This window comes from Simochromis diagramma, unplaced genomic scaffold (assembly GCF_900408965.1).
Source record: "Simochromis diagramma unplaced genomic scaffold, fSimDia1.1 OVJJ01000816.1, whole genome shotgun sequence".
Lineage (NCBI taxonomy): Eukaryota > Metazoa > Chordata > Actinopteri > Cichliformes > Cichlidae > Simochromis > Simochromis diagramma.
In genome coordinates this window covers 11,406,482-11,425,994 of record NW_024386908.1, presented here as the reverse complement: position 1 = coordinate 11,425,994, position 19,513 = coordinate 11,406,482, and positions in this window count along the sequence as shown.

Here is a 19,513-nt window from a genome sequence, read left to right as displayed (position 1 = left end):
GTTCCATCAGTTAATTAATTTAAAAAATTCATTTTCCATCCAATTTATCTGTATTTTCCATCCAGTTTAACTCTGAGATCATTTGTTTTCTCAAACAAGAAGAAAAATCGAAATGTAGTCAGAAAGCTGTTATTCTCTCATTTCTGCATCATTATTTATTTATTTTTTTATTGGCGTTTTTTTTGGTCTTCAGCATCTCTTCCAAAACTGTTTCCAAAAAGGTGATCACTGTTATGAGCCATTCATAGTTTATATGCACTAAGAAACAGACACATCTGGCATTAAGTCAAGTCATGCGCAGTATCATCAGGCTCTAATAAGGTTCTGCCCCGGTCACGTCTGTGTTGGTAATATTTATGGACAAAAAATCTAAATCAAGCCAAGGCCTGGGTAGTGTCCAGTTGGATGACACAAAAGGTGCCATTTCCATGTTACTTGCTGATGATGTTGTTCTTCTGGCTTTGTTAGATCATTACCTCCATTTTGCCCACGGGTGGTTTACAAGATCATGGTTTCTTTATTCAAAAAGGTGGAACACTCTCAGAGGGAAGCATCTTCCCCAGAGAGAGAAAGTATCATCTCTTTTGAATTATCTAGTTGTAGGGTATTGCTATCTGGGACGTGTTCCTTGATTCTTCTGTTCAATCAAACTGTCCAGTGTTTCTACTGAGGTCCTTGGGGATTATTACTCGTGTTGAGCAGGAGATGATTCGAGTTTGCGCAGAGACGTATGTTTAACACTGTGAATCAAAATGTATTTTGTCTCTCTATTAGAAGAATTGTTACAACCAGAATGCGTTCATTTTCACACAACAGCCAGAAAACAAGTTTTTGAACAACTAATGTTCCACCATGTTTCCATGACAGTAACTTGAAAGAGTTGAGTGGGAGATTGTTTTTATACATCGATTTCCATATTTATTTATTCGTTCATTTATAAATATATATTGATTTCCGACTATTATGTCCACAATGTTGCAAAGTGAGAGTAAATCCAGTGCAGTTTTGGGTAAATGTGTCCTTGCTTTTGCTTTGAATTGCCAAATCTCATATGCAGCTGTTTCTAAATGACACGGGATTAACTGCTCTAACGTGGCTCCCTCACTTTTGTAGAAAGACCAGCTTTGATTTGAAGGTAACTCCTTGGGAGCATTATTCACTAGCTCTGCTTCTAGGGAGGGATCGAAGGAGGACAGAAAATAAGTAACCGAGCAATGGTGACAGGGGGTTGTGCTTTGAGATTTTTGCCACATCATTCCACTGGTTGTTAGTTCCATGTTCCCACTGTAATAAGGCAGCAAAAACCTCTGCTGCCATTCCGACTATAATTAACATGTATGAGCATGCGAGTGCTGGATGTGATGGGTGTCAAACTGAGAGACGCTAATTGGCTCTCTGGCGTAATAGAAAAGCATCCTGCAAGCAAATGGAGAAACACACCGAGTGTCACTAACAATAATGCACATTTGCAGGCCTATGGGTGACCCCCTCAGTTTGTCCTGGAGAGTTATAGATGAATGCTCATAGTTACACTGTATGTGTGTTTTATCTATACCCCAGCTGGTTTATTTGGGGTTGGTGTTTTTTTCTTGGTGTTTATACATTTATATGCAACAATTTAGGGAGACTCCTTCATCTGAGTTCACTCTTTGTATGGCATCAGGCAACCCTTCAATAATTAGAGTGTATTAATACTACAGATAAAGAACTTAAGTTGATGGGTGTATGTGCAAGTAAAGCAACGTGGGTTTACACATGACTTGAACTACACCCATGAGATAAATGGGTATTACCAGGACTAAGATCTTAAGATGCCTGCAGTAACAAATCAAGGCAATTCTTATTTAGCTTATTTTGGGAGCTTACTGAATCAGGGGAAAAGCGGAAACGGCTTCAACTGTGATGAAAAGCTTTGGTGTGACATGAAACCAGCTGCCTCAGGTTAATATGACATTCCTTTAAGTCCATGAAGATATTGTGGATGTTTGAACTTAATTCTCTGTCATATAGTCGGCTGATTTAAAAAAAAAAAAACATATTTGAGATTTTTTTTTTTTTGCTAAAATATTTTCAAATGGTGTTTCCAGTTTGAGTTGCAGAGCAGGGCATTTTCATGAAAAGTTAGGCGAGTAAACAGGCCTGACTCTCAATTTGCCTTCCGTTTTTTTTTTTTTTTTTCGTTTTGTTCATTTTTATTCTAAGCATTGTCGGGTTCTCACATTTTTTGCTCATTCTCGAGAATTTTATGGTCAGTGCAGTTATGTGGTAAATAGATTATGCTCGCAATTTATGCGAGTGAATGCTCGTGCACATCCATGTTTGAAGCAAAACCCGAGCTGCAGTGAATACAGTGTCTGTGTACAGCGAGCGTGTGCTTTTACATCCATAAAAGAGACAGATGGCGGGGTAAAGTGAGTTGAGGAAATGAAAAGTGGTCTATCAAATGTTCCAGTCATCCATTTCCAATGCTCCATGCTTTGATGCTTCATCCGAAAAAAGACAGGTAGTTTCCACAAAAATCCAACATTTACTTTTATGAAAACCATTACAAGAAGATGCATTTGTGTGACTTAGCAAGACAATAACTTGCCTTCAAAGCTGTGCTGCTTTGTGATATATTGTTTTATTTCCTATTGTGCTTCTCGGCTGCCCAACAACCCTGCACTTATCTGATCTCTACTCTCCTGCACATTTATCTCACATCTTTCTCTCTTCTTGTTCCCTGCTGAAGCCGGGTGACCTCTTCCCCACTTCTGTCTCTGTGGAGTTTTAAACAGATAGCTAAGGAAAAGTTTAACGTGCCTTTGAGGGATAATTATCAAACAGTAAAACTCCCACACAGATCTTGCTGGGTAATTACATTCCCCCCCATCTCTGTTTGTTTTTTTTTTTCCTTCAAATGAAACCATCAGTTTTTAAAACCTTGACAATCGACAATTCCCTAGTGTTGTAGCCGCTCAGGCTTCTGAATGAAAACTCTGAAGAGTAAGCGTTGCCCATTATTCTGTCGCTTCGTGATTTTCCTCAGCGAGCACTTTTTGTTTTTCTGTCTCATTGTCTCTCACACTTCTTTCTTTCTTGTTCTCACATTCACACAAACAGCAGCCCAGGCCATTTGCATTCTGGGCAATTACATTCAATTTGTAAACCGGCGCTGAACTTTAGTAGAATTAGATTTTGCTAACAGGCGTAATGACATTTAATGGAGCATGATTTATTCATTTCTGTTTCATCAGGTCAAGATATGCCACAACTGGGAATTGAATAATAGCAGATGTTTTTGTTTACGGTATCCTCCCTGCTGTCAAACGCTCGTTCTGCTGTCCGTGGACCAGAAGACTTGTAGCCACGACTTCACCCCGGCTCTGCCCTTTTAACCTGAATCAGAATCAGAATACTTTATTAATCCCGAGGGAAATTAGGGTTACAGCAGGCAGCACGCTAATGGCGCATGCGCACTTACAAAGGAACCTTCTGACCAACTTTACACAAACATCACATTGGGGAGACATGTCAGAAAGGTAGGCTCATAGGAAAAAACAACGAAAATACACTGCATGAGGTAAGAGGAGGAGAAAAAAAACTCCACTCAGACTGAGCTCCTAGTGGGAGAACAGTTTGATAACAGAAAAAACACCTCAGCACAAAAGCACATGACTATCAATACACCATAGAAACACAAGACAAGCAACAGGCGCGGGTAAAGGGTAAGAGAGAGCCGGTGTAGACAGCGCATCCGGTCCTGCAGCATATCTGCGCTGGTCCAGTTGACTGCCATCCTCCCCGGTAGGGCACAAGCATCGAAGGCGTTGGAAGGGAGGGGGGGATGAGTGAGTGCTTATCAGTGTAAGTGTATGTGTGTGCCATACCTCCTGTTGTTTATTGATGTTACAATACTGTGTGATGATTAATTCTCTGCACAATGAATTTCATTGGTAGGCATCTAATATGGCACTGAAGGCTTGAGGGAAACACTCGATATTTGCTGTGGCTCATGTCAGAACATTAAAATAGTATTCTGCAGACTACGACTTCCTTTTGTTCATTGCCGTGTGTTTTATAAGCAGTGTTGGGTAAGTTACTTAAAATTAGTAACTTAGTTACATTACTAGTTACGTCCATCAAAACTAGTTACTAGGGAAAGTAACTTTGGTTTTACTCAGACTTCTCTTGTTAATGTGTTGCTAAATGGATACCCAGCAAGAGTGCCAGTCTTCTAGCTTGCTTACTTGCCACAAGTGCACTGTGCCACCTACCAAAGGAAAAAATAATGTGCATATTTCCACGAGAGATATCCCATGCCTGGACCGTCGTTGACCGCCGCCATGATTCTAGCCTACGTTACAGCGTCATGTGCGCTGGACTGGGACAAAAAATCGTCCCGGGCATTTTGACTAGAGACCGGCCCACCATTATAGCAAAAATCAAAAAGCCTTTGAATGAAAACAAACACTGTTGTGACAGTGATGTACACTGTCTTGATGGTATATATGTATCAATCTATCAATCGTTTGTTGTAAGACTCAGATAATTATTTATTAAAAGTTAGACATTTGAAATGAGAATAAGAAAGTATTTCTTTGTGCCCCCCCTTTCCCTGTTAATGCCCTATCTGGCCCCCTGGCAACACTTTGCTAGATCCGCCCCTGCACAGTTACCAGCTGTCAGCTACATAGAAAAGGATCCTGGTGTTATTTATCTCTCAGAAACAGTTCATAACTTCCCTTCAACTCATTCATGTTAACTAAAAGGTAAACCTGTTTCTGCATCACCTGTTCAGCTCTGATGATTCAGTAAGGACATCTCCTGGTTTCATCTTCATGTTTCCCACTCACCAGATATACAAACCGATATCATGACCAGCAGCTTTACAGCTGTGGCTCCAGCAAACATCAGCTGATACTAGAAAGTAATATTAAATAAATTCTAACAACAGCTGATCAAACGTGCTGCTGTTGTTTAACGTAACATCCGGTGGTTTCCTCTTTCTGGTGCAAAGTGGACGATAAATAAACAAGAGGGAAAAGCTGATCATTGATCAGTTTCATGATTAAAGTAGCAACAGGAGAGGGAGGGGAGAGAATGAAAGGAGAAGATGCAGCTGTGCAGCAAAGACAGAATAACTCCAGCTTTGTGCCTTTTTTATTGTAGCTGAAGTCCGGGACAAACTGTTCCTTTTCACCTAAATACGAAACGTGTAATAATTTCTCTGAATACGAGACGATTCAGTTTTTTAGGGAATGGTTGGCAACTCTAATAATTAACCATATGAACAAAATAAAGTTCAACATCAGTAACATCATAGCACCCACCCAGCTGTATAGAAACCCCGTCATGCTAGCTAGCACGCAGTACGAAAAAGTCAGCACAACGAAAATAAACTCCAACTAAACTTGGTTTATATCTGACCCAGATAGACTGCAGGTCATAACTTCTTACCTGAAGTTCAGTTCACCAGACACTCGGACCAGCGGCCGCTTCGGGTCTCTCCTCTTGCCTCCCCTGTGGAAGCTCCGCGATAGCCACCGCAAGAAGTAACGAATAACGAGCCTATCTAAATCCCAGTAACGAGTAACGCGTTCCTGATTTTGGCATAATAACTAGTTACCGTGCTCGTTACCACAATAATAACGTAGTTACCGTAACGCGTTACTTAATAACGCGTTAGTCCCAACACTATTTATAAGCGACTCTGAGGCCTCACTGTTTTTTATTTTTGAAATCACTTTGGCCCGTTGAGCTTCGTCTTTGGAGAAAGAATACTTTTGACTTAATAAAAACTGTGGGGCTGATTCTTTGTGTGTGATGATTCACACTTGTGATCCATCACTGTCTCTGAAGATGTTTTCTCTTTCACATGCTGTCACTTTTTCTTTGTCCTTGTGGAACTGTTGTATTGCTTTTGAACAGGCAACTGATAAACTCAGGTACTCAAATTAATCTCTGCCGCTTCCTCCTAAGCACATTTTACCTCAGGGGGAGACAAGCTAACAGGCAAACAAGAACAAAGTAGGGGAAAAGGGAACCTAAAGTAAAACAAAAATAATAGCAGACTGACAATAGAGCAGGCTGACAGAGTGAAATGAAACAACACAACAATCAGGATGGGGACTCTGTGCTTGGACAACAACAAGTGCCAGCCAGCTTGTCTGCATTCAAATTATAGTCTAGCATCTGTCTTGCAGATTTGCCAGTGCAAATCAAGTCTATTAAAGACTGGTAGGCCTACCTAAGTTCTCCCCATGTTATGTGAGTTTTTACTGACTTGCACAATGCATGCTCCCTCTTTTATGTTGTATGAAAGCACCTCACCTTCCTCAGTGAAACAGTTGACCTTCTTTAGATATTTTTCTTTCCCAGCACTCGTCTTCATTTGCTAAGGCACTCTTATTTAGGGAGACGATAGTGTTTTGGGATGCATCAGGCAGGCTGTCTTCCCTCATCTCTGTATCTCTCTTTTGAGACTAAAATGAGCAAAGTTCTTCACCACATATCATCTCTGCGCCTGTCATTGTCATCTCGATGATGAAGAGGCATCAGGTCGTGTCTAGAGTTTGCTCACTGTATCATGTTTTCTGGCTGTTTGTGTAACTGCTTATCAGATTTGAGAGAAGTATCTGGCCGACATCTCAGCAGCAGTGGAAAACAAAAATTGATAGCCATCTCACAGAAACACGAACCGGAGCCTCGAACTGTGGAAAAATGGTCCACTCATTTTAAGAGAGCATGGGCTTTTTATATCATCTCTTCTTGCCTGTTTTTTTTTACTGATTGAAATTTCATACTTTGCTTTTTCTTTTTATTCATGAAGCTTCTCACTGATACCTTTTTGAGATTCATATTTTCTATCAACTGCTTCTCATTGCATACACGCTCGTAGACTCTTGACTCTTCTCATCCACACATGCACGTCCTTAATGCACATACATTAATTCACTTCAGACTTTATCCCTGTGGCCTCTCATGCAGCAGTGCAGAACATTCATCTACATTGATCAAGGCAGGCTATCTGCCCCAGTGTTCGTCCTTCCCTTCTCATGCTGCTTAATGAACTTGCTGGGGCTTAATGCAGCTGAACAGACCCCTATGCTCATACCGATGAGCCACCGCAGGCCCATCCGCCATCAACTTTTGATGTAGTTACCCTCAGATACGCACAGGTAGAGTCTTTCAGGCTTAGGATTCCGAGTCTTAAGGCGGCATGATTGGCAGACGAATTTAAAGCCGCTCGTTAAGTCCACATCAACGCGATGGGGACAGTTTAGCTTCGCCCTATTCTGCTGGATTCAGGAGACCTACGTGGAAAGAATTTGTGATTGGTGACTAAACCCATTTATCATGAACTTTCTCGGTCTGATTGCATTGTCTGGATTGTGTCATTAGAGATTTTGTATTGTAGGTATTGAGAACACCTGTCTCCTTCATTTGTGTTCCAGTCACAGACAACTGGCATAGTAGCACATGTGTTACATTGCACTGTATGCTGTACATCATGTGCCGGGAGCTGAAATAACTTATTGATTCAGTCTCTCGCAGAAAATATTTGGGACCAATGTTATTAAATGGCTAATCATTTCAGTCATTTATCGGGCAATTTGCAAAACAGCCACTCTATGCAGTCACTTTTGTTTAATATCTTTTAACATTGTATGACTTGTGGCTTTTGATATGTTTTAATATTTTCCATTGCATATTATGCAGACCGTAACAACTGTACATACAACTCCACAATTTATAATATATGGACAAAGGTATCAAGCCTCACCTCTTAATCTTTGAATTCAAGTGTCTTCGGTCTCATTGCCAGAGTATAAAATCAAGCACCTAGATATGCTGTCAGGCTTTCAGAACCTTTGTGAAAGAATAGGCCTGTTTAAGCAGCGAGTTTGAGTGTGCTACTGTGATACAATGCCATCACTGCAACAAGTCGACTTCAAGAGCAACTTGAAGACATGGCCTTGGGTTTTCCTTTCACTTCATGACAATACATTGGATCAATTAATCAAATTAGACATTGCCAGCTACATATCATAAGAATTTGTCAGCTAGTAGAAATTTTGTCATGCTGCTTTTTATCTCTGACTTTGTCTGGTCATCACAGAAAATACTGCAAAGAAGCTGCTCCTGTTGTGATCTTGGAAAAATGCTTTACTTCTACTGTCAAAGGAGCTTGCAAAGAAAAGCATCTGGACTTCTTTAAGTTGCTTGAAGACGTTTCACCTCTCATCCGAGAAGCTTCTTCAGTTCTAAGGTCAAATGGTGGGGAGCCCCAGATTTAAACCTAGTGGGAGTTTCAACTCACAGAGGGACAAAGGACCACCTGATGATCCTCTAATCGCCTGAGCCAAGGTGTGAAACTGGGTGTGGGTCCCAATCAGCCTGTCTGTGATGAGTGAATGGTTTGTGTTTGTTTTGCACCTTATCATGCAAATTCCTGAGGTCAGATGGCCCAGGATGTGAGTGGACGTTAAGGCGTCTGGGGAGGGATCTCAAAACTGGATTATAGTTTTGAGATCCTCTTTCAAACCATCTGTCCTCTCTGTACAAAATGTGAACGTTGGCATCCTCGAAAGAGTGACCTTTGTCCTTTAGATGTAGATGAACTGCTGAGTCTTGTCCCGTGGAGGTGGCTCTTCTATGTTGTGCCATGCGCTTGTGAAGTGGCTGTTTGGTTTTCTCCGATGTAGAGGTCTGGACATTCCTCGCTGCACTGTACAGCATACACCACGTTGTTAAGTTTGTGTTTAGGAGTTTTGTCTTTCGGGTGAACCAGTTTCTGAGTGTGTTGCTGGGTCTGAAATACACCGGGATGTCGTGCTTGGAGAAAACTCTCCTGAGTTTCTCTGATACACCGGCTACATAGGGGATGACAATGTTGTTGCGTCTGTCTTTCTTATCCTCCCTCGCTGGTGTCTGATCTTCTTTTCTGTGCATTTTTGCTGACTTTATAAATGCCCAATTAGGATAAGTAGAACTGAAGAAGCTTCTCGGATGAGAGGTGAAACGTCTTCAAGCAACTCAAAGAAGTCCAGACGCTTTTTCTTTCCAAGCTCCTTAGGCTACGATGACCTGGATGACTGAGAACCTTCACAGACATAGGGTATAGTCAGAAACCATCTACAAAAATGTATCCAGCAGGCCCAATTTTTAGACCTCAAGGTATTTATGTACATGTGTTCAAAGGTAGAAAAAAAAATTAAATACACTATCAGTTTTGATTCTGAATCTGTCTTGTATGTGTTGGTGGAGTCACGGTGCAGATCAGCACTGTCATCTCACAGTAAGATGGTTCTGTGTTCAATCCTGCTGGGGCCTTTCTTCTTCTTGTGTCTGGCGGGTTATCTGCATTTGCTTGCATCGTCTCCCACATTTAATTTCCAATTGTATGAATGAATAGTCTCCCAAAAAACAACCTAATGTACCACTAAAAGTACATTTAGGTACTTTATTCATGTCAAAATAAAATGCTATTTTCTTGTTGTGAGATGAAAAAAATAGATGTTTCATACAAACCACGGACTTCTTGACCTCAAGTGGCAGTGACCTTCATCTGCAGCAGCTGGAGAACTCGGGTAAAGCCAGGAGGGAACAATGTGCTTAATTCAGTGAGGGGAGAGAAGGGGACGAATGACAAAACATTTCATCACTTAACCAGTGACATAATTATAACACATCTGTATAGCTCCCAGGGCGATAGCCCCGTCCATTCACTCTAGTTATGCTGTTGTCAGACCTCTTTATGTGTGGCATTACCTAAGTATTTGTTATCTCTGACATATTGCAATTAGCTGGGTCCACCACCATGATATTGATGACACACAGATAAGGAAGGCAGTGCTTTTTCATCTACTTGCACACATAAATAAATTGTACACGGGCATACGAGCATCAAGATACACTCCTGTCATTCTGTGGGCTGTAACTTTGCAGGATGATGAGTCTTTCTTTCTCCCACCATCTGCTATTCCATTTATATCCCTTTAAGACCTCCCTTTCCATCCATCTTGGACCTTCTTCCTCTATCCTCTACATCTTCCATTCTATCACTTTCTTTTCTCCAACAAACAGCCCTAGTGTTGGTGAAATTTTCTGTGTGTGGTTGTGTGGGCAAATGGAAGTTGGGGCACTGGGGGTTCAAAAGAGCAGAAGATCCATCCGGTTCCCTTTCCATTATTGCCTCATTACAAAACTCTTGGGTTCTCTCTGAGCGCACGAATGAACTGCAGTGAGTATTGCATTTGAAAATGGGACTAATGCTCTCACTCAGACTACAAATTACTCTGCAGATTCTCATCACTGCTGCCTGGCAGTGAGTTTTGAACCAGTGAACTCTGGCCTGTTGGATTAGTTCACATTCCAGTCTCAATTTGAGATGCTTTGACATTTGCAGGGGGGAATAGTGTGCAAGTGCTGTTAGGGTGCATCTGTGTACAACTGCATTTTTCCCTTTTTGTGCATGTTTGCATTTTAAATCTTGCCATTAAAAAAAGCTGCTCTCATTCAGTCATTCACTCACTCAATAAATCACTCAGTCATAGCATGAATATGCTTAATGATTTATTAGGGTAGGGGGCGGCATTGCTGTCAGTACAGCAGGTTTAACTGGTTGTAGTTGTAAGCTACGTGTTTAATGCACTCTATTAGCTCCGTGTCTATTTATTTCCAAACTGTATCTATTCTTTTCTCTGGTAAAGACCCCATTTTCCCTACAGGCATCATTAGAGTTTAATCTAATCTCATCAAATACAGCGATTTAGAACCAAGGTATTTAGTACTAAAGCATTTTGGGCTCATCACATGTTATTCAATTGTAATAAGTCTTGTGGAATAAACAGTGAATGAATTGCAAGCTAAAGAAGGGGGGGGAAAGCTCTGCCATTTTACGATGTGCTAAATAAACATGGAGTGCAAACAGTTTAGTTTTTTTCCTTTAACCTTGAGACTTTCCCTTTTCCATCTCATATGCTCTTGCTCACAAATACTGATTTTACCACCCAGACTGCATTCTTTGTTCCTTTACACGCTCCACTGGAAGCATCAGGAGGACTACAATGCAGGAGATGGAGTGGGGAAAAAGACAAGGAATAACACTGAAGACAGCAAGTTAAAGTGCACGGCTGCAGGAGAGCGCAAGAGAAAGATAACTGTGAGATAAAGACAGCTGAAAAGGCTGCTTGTGAGAGACAAAAAGAGAATGTCATGGAAAAGTATATAGCTAGCAGAGTGGCATAAAGATAAGGAAAGAAACAGCCAGCGAGGAGGGTGGAGGAGTGTTGGTATGTACTGGGGACGGAAGGGGGAAAAAAATGAGGAAATGCGTTCATGGAAAGGTATGGGAGAGAGGGAAGAACAGTGGAATTCTGGCTGGGTCAGAGGCATTTAACACAGTAGGAACTGTGGTGGCTACGGGGAGTGAACAGGTGATTTATAGGTAGGTGGCCCAGTGCTCACAGTGAGAAAGCTTTATTCATTCTTCCCCTAATCTAGCTCATACCCCAGCCAGACATGCTTAAGGTAATGGGCACAGCTTGCTGTCTTCAAAGCCATCAGCATCAACTCAGCTTGGCAAGACTACAGCATAACAAGGGAAAGGGGGAAGACGTGTGACAAATCTGAAAAAAATAAATAAATCACATTTGCAACCATAGTCAAATACTTTATAAAACATTTTTTCAAAGTCTATAGTGGACAAATTGTGGCATTACATCTTCTGATACCAGTCAGTAAAGGTATTCAGATAAGTATGCACCATGTAAAACGTGCTTTGTGCATTAGGACAGTAACAGCTGGAAAGGAGACCATAGAGGTGATCAAGGAGAGTGGCTCTGCGGAGAGAGAACCAATTTGAAGACAGGGGAGTTTAGATGGCAGAATAAGAGGGTTGTCAGAAGTGGTGACAAAATTGAAGGCAAGCAGATAATCAGAGTTGGAGGATTCGTGTGGGGAGAGGAAGTGCAGATGAATTCAGTGTGTGTGCGTGCGCGTGCATAGGTGTTTTGGGGGGGGGGGGGGGTGAGGATTGCATGCAGAGTGTTGAAAGGATGTCACTGCAGCTGAGATCTCATAAGTAATGACTTTCTGAATTTTTCATTCCAGACTTCTTTTGCATTCATTTAATATGTGTCTGTTCACCTGACTGAAGAGGCTGGCAGGAGAAGTTCCACTGTTTTTCCACTTTGTTCCCTTTTGTTTCCTTTTTCCTTCCTTGCTCTCATTTGTCCTCTTTTTTTGTTTGATTTGCTTCCTGCCAGAAGGAGAGACAATATTCTGGATAAGCCCAGCACTGATAAATGGATGCCAGCAGCTGCCCTGCAGCGCGGAGTCTTGCTCAGAGTGGCAGATCATTTTGTGCCACACATAGAGAGAAAGACAGAAAGAGAAGGAGAGAGAGATGTTGGCTGCCTGTCTGCCCTTGCTTGTGGCATCTGTGATTGCAGCAGCGAGCCATTTGCATCGATCCACTTCTGAGAAAGTCTGCCATTTAGGTTGTTACCTTGTCCAAACACAGCTACCGAGATCAGACACGTTTTTTTCTGAACGCAAACACACATTCTATATATGTGTATAGACTGCGTACAACACGGTACACTACGCATCTTTTTGGTGCCTGTAATGACAAAAACGTTTGTCAAAACAATTCATTATGTTGATATTCCTATGAACCCAGCAATTATTTGTTTTGAACAGGCTCTGGGAGACATTAAGACTTGCAGTCTGGTATTTTGATTACTTTGATTTCAGAAGGCCAGAACAATACCACTGTCTAATTATTATTTATGGCACAGGAGTACTCATTATATAGATTCTCAAGTGAATAATAAGTCGTTTCATAACAATGGCGCTAACATTAAATTTGTGTTTCCTTTGTCTTTTTAATTGCAAGTTAACATAGTTAGTGATTACACTTACAGACTAAGGCTGTGTAGTGACATAAAATCATCTGACTATAAGTCAAATTGTTTGTATTAATCATCTCAATGTGTGTGTTTATGTGTGTGTGTGTGCATGTGAGATTAATATTTTAGAAACTTTGATTTACACTTTTGATAAAGCATGCTCGGATTCATGTTTCGGAATTTGAGACATAATTCTGTTTTGTTTATATCTGGTAAATTGCCTTGCAACCTAAGTGTGCTTTCAGTAAAAGATCGAGTTTATACTTCATTTAATCCAAATATATTCTTCGAATTTTGGTGAATGATGGTGAACACTATAATAATATTTCATAGTAATGTAATCTGTGCTGGAGCAAATCCAAATGATAAAAACATAATTTATTATTCCTCAAAAGAAAGAAAAATCTTACTCAGATAGTCTACATGACTCTCTCTCTGTTGAACATCATAAGGATGTGAAAAGATTTTCATTGTCTCTGTTGCCAAAAACCTGGCAGAATTTTGAAGGGCTTCCTGCGTCTGTATCATGCATTATTAAGAGCACATCTCATTGACTATTATCCCTTAGGGTCCACTTATAAAGCTCTATGTCTTTAAGTAATATCAAGGAAGCAATTAGGAATTTGTTTTAAAAAGGTTAAAGTTGGGGTTATGGATGTATGTTGCATACCAATTTGTACAACATGACTGTATTACACTCTTGACCTAAAAATGAACTCAAACACCAATGAGAATACATAAAGGCACCCCAACCTTTATCGTGATTGTAACAGAGCTCAGACAACTGAGTTACAGTTAAATTTGTCAATAAAACCCTCCCCGTTGTATTTCTTAAGCTTGATCCGTTAACTGTTGTAATGGAAAAAAACAAGATGAGGGAGTGAAATAAATGGGCAATAAATAAATAAATAAAATGAAGTAACATCTCGCCTCATATGGGAAAGACATTTTCTCCTATGCACCCTATGGTTACTGTGAACATTTTGAGGTCCTTTGCAGGGCCTCAGTGCTGCACCAAGGCCTTCTGATTTTCCAGTCAGTGCACTACACCCAACTTCACCATTTTCACATGGATTTGGCTTGCTAGAATGAATTTAATAGGTTTCTGGGCGAGATAGAGACAGAAACAGTGATGAAAGCCAAGGCAGATTTAAAAAAGTGTAATGAAGGGTTGGACCTAGAAATAGGTTAAAGCTATGTCACACTATTTTAGTTTAACACAGTGTACTTAAGCCATCCCGCATGCATTATAGTCTTCAAGCTATTTTCAGCTGTTCCCTTATTCACAAGAAGTCGCCACAGGAGGTCACTCCACATATTTGATTTGGCAGATTTTTACACCAGGTGTCCTTCCTGACACACAACCCCACAACCCCAGAGGGATTTGACTCTTCTCTCGGGACCAAACCAAGGATCCCTTAGTTAGAAAATTAAGGTGTAATAATGCAACAGCTGAAATATTCCAATATTGACATTGCTTTGATAAACTCCCTCCCTGTCATGACATGTTTACACATATTAGTTAGTATTTAACATTTTGGACAACAAGTTGTCCGCTGTGTTAAAGTCTAACACTTTGTTGACCCATTCACTGACCCCAGTCTCCTCAACCCCCACTGACTTGTACTCCATAACAATATTAACTCACTTCCTTCTTTCTTCCACTCTTAATGAATACTAGTGTGCTTTGTCATTTAAGCATAAATTATTTTGGAGCAGCAATGTTTTATACAGCTCCGTTCTGCTTGTTTTCTATTTTTTAGAGCTTGTTAATTTTTTTAAATTAAAGATTTGTTTTTTCTTCAGTTATTGCTGGTGACTTATTTGTAGTTTGGCATTTGTGGATATGAAAACTAGGTGTCTTCTGGTCTGTATTTTTCTCCTTGACGAGCCACTGCACGCTCTCATTATTTACAGATGGAATCGGTTGATTCACCATCATGGTGGTCAGCACAAAACCAGTGGACATGCTCTTAGAAATCAGGGGAAGGACATGTAGAGAAAGAATGAATGCCTGCAGTTTATTTTGTTTAGACATAATATTGACTCTAAATTTGTTTATGGATTTAACCATTAGAGTATCTTCTTTCCTTAGCCCTAAACTGTCGCAGAATGACAAAACCCATAGCACCAAAGCACCTGAAGCATTTTTCGTTAAGTCAATGAAAAACATTCTGGAGGCACCCCTGGTCATATTGTATCCAGAGTACTAATTTGAAAATAATTTACCTGGTAGTGAAAGTCAGACAGAAAGTTGGTGACGTCACGAATTCAGTCATCAGTTACTGGGATTTAGGTGTAAGGGGATGAGAGGTAGGGCTGCCACAGTTAGTTGACTATCAAAATCGTTGATGACTAATTTAATAGTCGATGCGTCGTTTGAAGCTTTGTAAGATCCTGAAAGACTCAGGAATAAGTAGTGGGATTTAAGAGTGTAATAGCGGGCTGAAACAGAAGATGGCAGCAATGCATCTAGAAGGATGCCAGCTGCCGTTAAACGCCAACGAAGAAGAAGCTTACTCCAGTATCGTAGCTGTGTCCAAATTCAGGGGCCGCTTCCTCTGCATTTGTAGGCCGATTACGTTACAGCGATACGGCGAAGGCTGTTCAAATTCGAAGACTCCTCCAAATGTAGCCAACAAATGCGTCCTCCTTTTCCCTAGATTTGAAGGATGGGTCGGGTGTATGCTTTGTGGCCCAACATATCTCAGGATTCATAGCGCGGCTCAGCCAATTCCAGTTTCCAACAATGGCGGCAGCTGCTTAGTTTTAATATTACTCTTATTACTCTTTCTGGGTCACAAAATAAACTTTTAACATATTTTCAGGTGAGAATGTAGCTGTGTAAACTTCAAATATCGGCTCGATTTATCAGGACATCACATATTTGCAAAACTTCTCTGACTTTTTTGGAGATGTCTGTTACCCACCAGCTCGATAGCTGACCGGGAAGTCAAGGGTCACTAGAGCCGGCGAGAACATCGGACTCCTTGCACATCGTTTTTAGGCCCCAGTGGTCTTTCACTATTCATGTCAAACATGATATATAAGCCACTTAGATAACTTAAAAATGTTAGTGTTTGACTTTTTTCAGTGTTTTATTTGTTCCTGAGTAAATCGGTTTGGCTGATTAAAGTTATAGTTTTCACACAGCTGAATAAACGTCAAACAGAAAACTGATTAAACGAAAGTGTGAGATTGTCGAGAATTTCCGCCAGTGTCCTGTTATATTTTAGACAGCAAGGAGCAGACGGCTGAGTTTATTAAACTTTACTGAGACAATCTGCAAATTTCATTAAAAGTTTAATAAACTCTCATCTTGTCTTTATTTTTAGTTAGCACATACCTTAAACACTTCAAGCTGTAAGCTAATGATAGTTATATAAGAGCAGATGCATGCTCGTGCAATAAGCTCTACATTTTACGTCCAATGGATGCATGATCTGATTAGTCAACTAATCGCAAAAATAATCAGTGACTAGTCGACTCAAAATAATCGTTTGTGGCAGCCCTAATGAGAGGATAGCAATCTAAGTTGTTAAGTGGTTATGAAGTCTCCCATCTCTGTTCAGGAATGGTTCCTTCCATTTTGACACTGATGGTTTCCTTGATACCTTCTTCTTATTGCTTCTGATGGTGTGTACTACCTCGCTCTACTTTATGAAAGAAAATTTTTTTTTATTTTTTTTTTTTTATTTCATTTCATTTGTATGTAGCTCTTTATGTCTTAGTCAGCATTGAGTATTAAACAGCTATGCGTTAAAAATTCAAGGCATGGTCTTGTTATCGTGAATCTATTGTGCGTCAAACATGATCAAGCAAGTAGAGTCAAATCCTTTTTTTTCTTTTTTTTTTCTTTTTCTTTCTTTTTTGACAGTATTATTTTAGATCTTTTGTAAATGGGGCCCCATTCACATGGATGGGGTTATGCTATTTTGTATCTTGTATGAGTGTAGCCATTGTGTGTCATTAGGTTTGAAAATTATGCAGCTGCATTAGTTGAATATAAAGTGGCAGTTTCTGTCCAGACACTGTGGAGACACAATGAGACCACATTTTGTCTGTTGTTCTCAGGTCTTACTTACAAATTATGTATAGCCCCTGAAGGTTAAAAGTTTTATCTTTTTATTTTTGGACTTTTGGATTACGGGAGTTACTGTGCATGACTGTAAATCTTCTCTATTGGGTAAGCTCTGCAGACTGTGGAGGCTATATGGGTATGCTGAACTCACTGTCATGTTCGAGAACACACTTTCCTGCTGGAAAGAGCCATCGGAGGATGAATACACTGTCATTATGATAGGATGGACAGGGTCAGCAACAGTACTCAGGTATATTGTGGCAATTAAATGATGCTTAATCAATAATAAGGAGACCAGAGTTTGTCACAAAAATATTCCCCACGCTATTACCCCACCAGCAGCCTGAATCAATGATACAAGACAGGACGGATCTATGCTTTCATGCTGTCACAGCAGAGCTTAAGACCAGGCAAGATTTTTCCAATATTCTGTCAGATTTTAGTGAGTCTGTGCACATTAAGGATTCACTTTCCTGTTCTTAGCTGGTATGGTCTTCTGCTGCTATACTATAGGTCAGGGGTGTCCAACTCGGGTCCTCGAGAGCTACTGTCATACAGGTTTTACATGCATCCTTGTTCCGACACACCTGAATTGAATGAATGGCTTGTTACCAGGCATTTGCCAAACTTGATGGCATGCTGAAGAGGTAATCCAACCATTTGATTCAGCTGTGTAGGAGTAGGGATGCATCTAAAAGCTGCAGGACAGTAGCTCTCGAGGACTGGAGTTGGAAACCTCTGCTCTAGGTCATTTGATGTCCTGAGCATACAATTGCACCCTATTGGTTATAGCAAGTGGATATTTGAGGTTCTGTTGCCATTCTATGAGCTTGAAGCAGTCTGGCCATTCTCTTTCAACCTCAGGGATCAAAAAGGAATTTTCACCCAGAGAACTGCTGCTCACTGGATATTTTCTCTTTTTCCATTGAGACTGTTGTGTGGGAAAATCCAAGTCAATCAGCAGTTGGGTGGTTCTTTACCAACTGTATTCATCCATTAAAATTTGTCATATATACAAATATATTTTATCGTCAGCCAATGCGTTGTTTGGCTGGTTTTATTTATTGTTCACATCACGTTCAGGAATGAACTCCACTCAACTGACTTTGAAATAGTCAGTTTTACAATACCCAAACAAATTTCTTTATCTTGCCAAGATTTTGCCAAATTTTCCCTAAGAAGCTATGTATTTTAGTCTGGCGTGAGTATTCTTGTTCACCGGATATGTTACCCATCAGTTATTGTCTGTTAAAAGGTGTTAAAGGCTCATGAATTACTGTATAATGGGGAAAGCTTTATATTAACCTTAGACATGTAGCATAGTGAATACCATCTAGCCTTATTGCCATAATGGAAGAAACATTAGAAAGCATTTATGTAATGTTCATTTAATGTACGTATGAGATGTGTCCTTGGCCATGAAATGAGTTTAACTCATCGCATCTTATGATTCGTCATTTTTACAAGTTCTAAATAAATCCTCTTAAGCATTACCTATTGCTCATTTGAATCATCTCCCACATTTGTTTATTTTTACTCCTATCCTGCTATGTAATTTCTGTGGCAATGATTAATATTTTTTTCCTTAGAGGTGACCATTGTTCCCATTAAACTGGCCCTTTAGTTGCTCTGTCGCTTAAGTGGCAGACTACTGTTTTCAGATTGCTGTTTTTGATTTGCCTTAGTTGTCAGTGACTCACAGTATGATTTTAGGCAGTGAGCTCTAAATTACCTCTTTTTAAACCAAATCTGCACTCCTCATCTAACTTATTATTTCAAGAAAGGACTTGTTATATGAAGGCAATGAAGGTAATTAATCTAATGAATGTGAGAGGTTTTTTGTTGATGATTAGTGAGAACTCCACTGAGCTAAAGTAGCAAACAAGAGAAAAGCAAAGATGTCTATACCCAGACAAGTCAACTATAACAAGCTTTTGTATCTACTTTCTTATATTTCTTCCTCATTATGAGAGACTAATTTTGTATACTGCTGTGATAAACAGAATTTATGCAGATGGTTCCTTGTTTGATAGTGAAACTCTTTAGAAACTCTTTCAAAACACCCTTGCTTGGCGTCCTTATCACAGAATATGGGAACAGGATAAGTCATTGTATAATAGGTATGATGGACTCACCTGTTCAACATGCAAAAGACAATGTAATCCTTTGAAAAACATGACATTGACAGAATATGTAGTTTTAAAATCGGAGCTTGTTTATACCTAATTATGATAATAAGCCTAGAAAGAGGCCTGTTTTTTGATGGTGTTAAACCGTTAAAAAAAAACACTAAACACTAAATCTGAATGTTAAAGGTGAGTTTCTGCTTTTACTGGCAGGACAGTCTATTCACATTTAACCAGAATATATATACACGATTTCACAATCCAGTTTACATAATCATATAATTTACATCCTGGCTGGCAGTGACTGGCTTATTTTTAGGCAAACCATCTCTTTTATCCTTTTCTCCATAATTAGATGAGCAAGTAAAATGCATATAAGCATCTCTTTCTGGGTCATAGATAAAAAGTGA